At 36.8% G+C, this 6730-nt stretch overlaps 1 pseudogene; it reads left to right on the forward strand.

Moving 5' to 3' along the window:
• The first annotated feature begins 6150 nt into the window (after positions 1-6150).
• On the forward strand, positions 6151-6726 carry LOC128313847 (60S ribosomal protein L18a-like; annotated as a pseudogene).
• Positions 6727-6730: the final 4 nt, after the last annotated feature.

Raw genomic sequence — 6730 nt, forward strand, 5'->3', positions numbered from 1 at the left:
TCCCCTGCTGACACTCTGTCAATCTCTCTCTCTCAAAAATAAATAAACATTAAACAATTTTAAAAAAGGAAAGCCTCTAAAAGTTTACACTCATGAAGACATCGTTACCTCACAGGAAAGTCTATTTCTTTGGTTTCCTTTTTAACATTAAATCTTTAGAGAAAGTTCCCGATATATTTCAAAGTATCCATGTACACGACTGCTCATGACAACACTGTTTTTCTTGATAAGTTCAATAATACCGACCATAAAGAAGTGGAGTTACACACACAAACACAGAGAAAGAGAAAGAGAAAGAGAAAGAGAAAGAGAAAGAGAAAGAGAAAGAGAAAGAGAGGGAGGAGAGAGAAGGAGAAAGGAAGACACCAACTAACTCACATAAATGGGAATAGGGAGAATGCCTTCAGTGTAAAATACTTTACGGACGTACTTATAGGCATATATATGTACATGCATAATACCTTTTTGAAGAACACTGTAAAGGGTGGTTTCTAGAAATATGAGGTTAGGCTTTTATTTCTAGTATATACCTTTTTAATTCTTTCTATATTCTAATCATTTGTATGAACTGGTTTCATATATTTCAACTAGGAGAGACTATTTGGATAATGGGATAACAAATCATTTGTTTCTTTTTTAGAAGTTTTCAGTATTCTCCCAATACTGATGTGCAATTAGCTACCCACACTCTTCCTGGTGCTACCGTTTGGAGGTGATGAAGTTACCAGTCTTCTACATGATGGCCCATTAGCTATTTTAAAGAAAACAACAATGTTTTCCTTTGGTGGAAACTCATTTCAGATTTTCTTCATATCCTTTTGAAGACTGTACTGTGTGTTTAGTATTAATGTGCTGGTATTAAAGGATATGAAAATAATTTCACCAATTTGTGCCATGAAGAAGCTTACATTCGATCAAGGAGATAAAAATAAAAACATAAATAAAAAATAAAAAGTAGTAATTTCATTGCAAGTTCATTTGTAAACAGAGGAAACAAATGCCCACAGGGGAGTCTATTCTCTCAAGATGGTGAGCAACCAATACAGGGAGTGTAAAATTGGCAAATGGGCATGGAACGTGTTTCTCAAAATTTACTTTTCAAGTTAACAGAATTTTGATGTGTTATTTTAGTTCAATTTTACAACAGTACCGGATATTATTATTCCCAATTTATAACTCCGTAAGTAGCAGCTCACGATATAATGGCTTTAAGATCTTTTCTTCTCTGACCATGTTCTGATTCATCAATGTTGCTCTACAATAGCCAAGAATTAAATATACTTTCTAAATATGGTCTGATCGGTGCACAGGCAAGTGACACTACTGAGTCCACTGATTTTAGCACTAATATCTCTGATAATTTGTTCCAGAGTGAAGAGAGTGGAAGGAAAAATAGAGTTGACAGAAGCAGTTGGGTATATGGAGAAAGAAACAGCAAAGCCTGCCTGGAAGACTCAATGATGGCTTCAGAGAGCAGGCAGTGTTGGCTTGAACTGAGATTTGAAAAGCAAGGTTGAGTATTCCGGGGATAAATAGTGGGGTCTTCATTCCAAGCACAGGGAGTAATACTACCTGTTTAGACACTATGGATGCTTTCCACACTGTGTACAGTCACAAGAACAGGAACAAAGGGGCAAATGGGAGTGAGGTTTGAAAGGGAGATAGAGGACTGACCATTATTATCTTGGAAATTTGGATATGATTGTACAGGCAATTGATATAACAACATAATAACTCATTTTATGTCCTGGAGAAAGACCTGTGTATTTTCCAGACATTAAAAAGGAATGAAAACATGCATAATAGAGATGCGCTCAGCTAAAATAAAACATCACCTAAATATCAGTAGTTTTTAAGTTGAAATGACAATTTCATACTTTTGTAATTTTTACTCCCCATTGGGAACACAGTTACACACTTTTGTGAGAAACGATGGTCCTTTTCATTAAGCTATGCATGATATAGAAGAGTCAACAGGTGCCTAACATGACTGCTTGCGGTTAGGATCACTTTCAAATTTATTTTGGCATAGTATTTCCATCAGAAAATTCTAAGTCAATAATTTTTTTTTTTAAATTTGTACTTCTATTACAGGCCATTTATTGCAGGCTGTTTACTGTGAATTTTTGCTTACAATTTCTTGTCAAATGAAAAGCCCTAACCTAGCTTCTCCCGAACAATTTCAAGCTTTAGCTTCTATAGTACAGCTGTCTACTGCATATCCTAAAATTGGTATCCCTACTGGGAACAACAGGAGACCATGGTGAGGAAAGAAAACACACAGCAATATGTATGAAAAGAGTTTTTTTTGTCTCTTGGTTTTAATGTTCTTTAAGATAGCATGCTGGCTTCCTCCGATGCAAGAAGATTCCTCAAAAGACACTAAATTTCGAGTCTTTAAACAATATTCTGCTCTATGAAATTCTTATCAAACATTCATTGTTGAGATTTTTAAAATATGGGTTAATAAGTAGTTTCAGACAATAGCAGAACAAAACTACTTATTTTATATTTGGAATATAAGACAAAATTGTATTTGTGTGATACAATGTTAGGGACTAGATTGGTTATTTTTACTTGATAGAAGTATGATTTATAGTGTCTTTGTGTAGATTGTGATTGTTTCATGTTTTATTGTCAAATCTCCTTGGCTAATAAAGCCACAGATAATGAAGCTGGCACAAGAGATCACTGTCTAGAGTTTTCAAGGTCAATATGTCAATTAAGATCCATGAGCTACTCATTAGGACCGGAAAAAAATGAACATGCTGAGCAAGAGGAGATTACAAGTCTGGGATATCAAACATCTGTATTGACTTATGAGAGCGTCAAGTTCTCCCTTTTGTGAAGTGATTTAGAGGGGCAAATTACTTTTTCACTAATTTGACAAAGATGACACTTTTTAAAGCTTCCTAATATAGGTTCAGAGATGCTTCATCACATACATCCATAAACCATGATACATCTATTGCATCAAATTCTCCAAGTACATATTGTCCATGTCATCTAGCAGAAGCATTAATTTATTTCCTTCATTCATTTGACAAAGACTTATAATTTCCTGAGTATGTACTGTGAATAAAGTTCTGGGTTAGCCAGAGGAGAGGGGGAAAAATGAGGTAACCACGATTTCTGTCTCAAATACCCTACAGAGATAGATACTAAGCAATTAAATACATGATCAGTTAATTATAGCTGGTATAAGTGTCACAAAGGGAAAGTGCATGATGTGAGAACACACAATTATTATCATATAAGACCTTCAATGAGAGAATCATGTGGTATGAACATATGCACAGAATATAGATATTAATTTACTAACTAAATATAATTGAATATGTATTTATTGAGAACCCACTATATTCCATTCATTCTGTGGGGGTTAAGGATGTAAGAAAATCATACAATGTAATTGGGGAAACAGACATATGTACAGAAAAATGCTAAAAGCTACAGAAGCACAGATAAAAGGTGGTCCCTGAGATTTAAAAAAGAAGAAGAAAAATACTTGAAAGAGAGAACTGGTTCATTCATTTAATAAAATATTTATTAAACATTTATCATTTTTCCAACTTGGTGCTCGGTGTTAGGGACTTACGTCAATAAAATATAACCCCTGTCTGTAAATGACTCACTTTCTACAGCAATGGTCGAAACCAGGATGGTTTTCTCCTCAGGGGACATATGACAAAGTCTGGAGACATTTTTTTTTTTTTTTTTGTCATAACTGGGGAGGGGGCACTACTGTCATCTAGTGGATAGAGACCAGAGATACTGTGAAACAGCCTACAATACAAAGAACAACACCCCCAGTGATGAATAATTATATATCCCCAAATGTCAATAGTACCAAGGTTGATAAACCCTTGAGAGCCACAGAGAAATAAGTAACCAATTACAATGCAGTATTATTAGTGATGAAAATGGGCTGTGTTTTAAAAGACTAAGGAAAGTAAAGGAATAAATGTGATGCATTAAGGAGAGTAGGCAAGGAAAATCATTTAACATAGTACACTATTATTGCAAATTTTGGTGAGATTCTGGAAATGCCTGTCAAAATGAAGATAGCAAGGTTAATATAGAATGGATGTGAGAGGGTTTTTGAGAGGTAAAACAAACGTTAATTTATGAAGCAATTACATGACGAAAGTTTGTGAGGTTGAAACAGATGGAAGAAGCGGATGGAAGAGTCAATGCTTTCCTTACAATTTGTTTTGTTTGGGTGGTAGGTTAGATGGTGTTAACATGAATATATATCAAGACAAAGGTGAAAGACAGTTTTGAAAGATATTAATGATAATAAAAATAATACTTACATGTTACATGTCAAAGAGTATGTTAGTCACAGCAAACTATTAAATGTGTCATAACCCTTGTTAGGGAGGTAGAGCTATTTAAAGTAAGTAGTTATCTCTAATTTTTAAGAAAGGGAAAGAGAGATTAAATACATCACTCAAGGTCCCATTGCTTATTTGTGGCAACATCCAAACTCCAATTGATATTTATCTTCTGAAGCCAGTGTTGTCAACCTCTATGCTCTACCGGATAAGGAAAGAGAGACTGTAGACCATCTAGGTGGAGTTTTCACAGTTTGGATTTAGATTGCTTGGGTTCTCCAAAAAGTGAAACCTGGCATAAAAGTTTATATACTGCCATTTCTAAGGGAATACAATTCCAGGGAAGCAGAAGTGAGGAGAAATTTGAGTGGGACATAGATATACGGAGAGCAAACATTCAATTTTAAGTCAAGCACACCTGATGGTTTGATTGCTGGAATGTCTTCTAAGAGACCATCCTAACTGTTGCATTTCAGGATAGCCCATGGATAAGACAAAAGGGAGAATATTCACCACCTCTCAACAACATTAGTTAAAAATTTGCTCTAAAAACTTTGAACTCTTCTGCCTTTCCTACATTGCTCATGTAGAGATACCAAGTGGGTGTCAGTGGCAACAGAGATGTCTTGAGGCAGGAGGCAAGAAAGATTCAGCATGAATGGAAGATAAAACACGATGAGTTGTGCCAGTGAGAATCAATCACAAGGAAAGCTAACGCAAAATAAGAGGCCAAGCCCTGAAACAAATACAACTGGGAAGCTATGCAATGGTGTGTACGAAATAGCTGACCTATCTGCTCTAAATATTACCAGCTTTGTTGCGCTCAAGTTATTTCCCCTTCTGGGGTCTTAATTTTCTCATCTTCAAAACAGAGAAAATCATAGTACCTATCCAGTAGTATTGAGAGGACTGAAGGATTTAATATATATTAATAATTTAAAACAGAGTGAAATGCATTTATCATTTATTATTGACATCACCATCATCGTTGTTGAGAAGGAGAATATCAGCCCCTTAATAGCCACAAATGGGCTGAGTCTAACAGCAAGGCCTGGGGGTTGTTAGAGCTGGCCTGGCACCCACAGTTAAGGGTATAATGTCCTCTTGTTGAATGTAAATTATCTCGGACAAAACACGAAGATCCAACAATGTCACTTTGTGACCATGATGAAGTGAGACAAAAAACAAAAACTTAATTGATCAAATAGAGAGTACAGTAGTCAATACTCCAAAGAGTATTTGAGAAAAATGGATAAAATAGAAGACAGATCACACTGGGCAAATTGATGAGCAGGAGATGGGGAAATCAATCATTTTTAAAGTATGAATGTGAATAAGACAGAGATGGGAATTTAACTTGAGGAAAATGTAGGGTTGCAGCAGAAATTACGTATGATGGGGAGAAGTAAACAGTTAGTTTGCTTTAAGAAAGGCTCTGTGGGAAAGAGGTGTTTGCAGATCCAAGAAAGAGAGGGGAAATCTGATGAAGTAAGTTCTTAAAGTACATAGAAAGGAGAGATAGCAAGAAAATTGTTGGAAAACTAACCCTAAGAAGGAAAAGGTATTTCATTCTCTGAAATTGGAGGAGAAAGTGAGATAAATCCTAGTATCACTGAATATGAAGAATCTGTGATAGAGGGTAAAGAGGGGCAGCAAAGAAATTTCATGACTGTTGACTTGTTTTCTCACTGAGGAAATAATCCAAGACATCTGTTGAAGTTAAAGGATAGTAGCTTGGTAACACTGGGGCAGCCACAACAAAAAAGGGACCTGGAGCCAACAGGAAAGAAAAAGGTATCAGACATTAATAAGTATGCAGCCAACACTTCCTTTTGTGGGCCACAGTGAGAGTGGAAAGTGCGCCCCAAAGGCCTCAGGCACACTGGGAGAGTACAAGGTGATAGAGCACTGCCTGCCTACCCCAAATGCCATACTCTGCGCCTCTATCACGTGCACATCTTTGTACATAATCATGCTGTCAACAAGTTCCACTTCTGGTACTTTGTCTCTCAGCTGAAGAAGATGAATATATCTTCAAGGGAAATTGTCTACTATGGACAGGTGTTTCAGAAATACCCCATGTGGGTCAAGAACTTTGGCACCTGTCTGTGCCATGACTCCCCAGTGGCACTCACAATATGTACCAAGAGTACTGGACCTGACCACGGCAGGTGCTGTTACCCAGTGCTACTGAGACATGGACACCTGGCATTGCACCTGGGCCCACTCGATCCAGATTATAAAGGTGGAGGAGACTGCAGCCAGCAAGTGCCTACCAGCAGCCAACCAACTCCATGACTCTATGATCAAGTTCCCACTGACCCACCAGGTCTCGCATGGCCAATAGAAGCCATGTTTTACCATGAAGAGGCCCAAGATCTTCTTTTAGATAC

Source organism: Acinonyx jubatus, unplaced genomic scaffold (assembly GCF_027475565.1).
Source record: "Acinonyx jubatus isolate Ajub_Pintada_27869175 unplaced genomic scaffold, VMU_Ajub_asm_v1.0 scaffold_103, whole genome shotgun sequence".
Taxonomy (NCBI): domain Eukaryota; kingdom Metazoa; phylum Chordata; class Mammalia; order Carnivora; family Felidae; genus Acinonyx; species Acinonyx jubatus.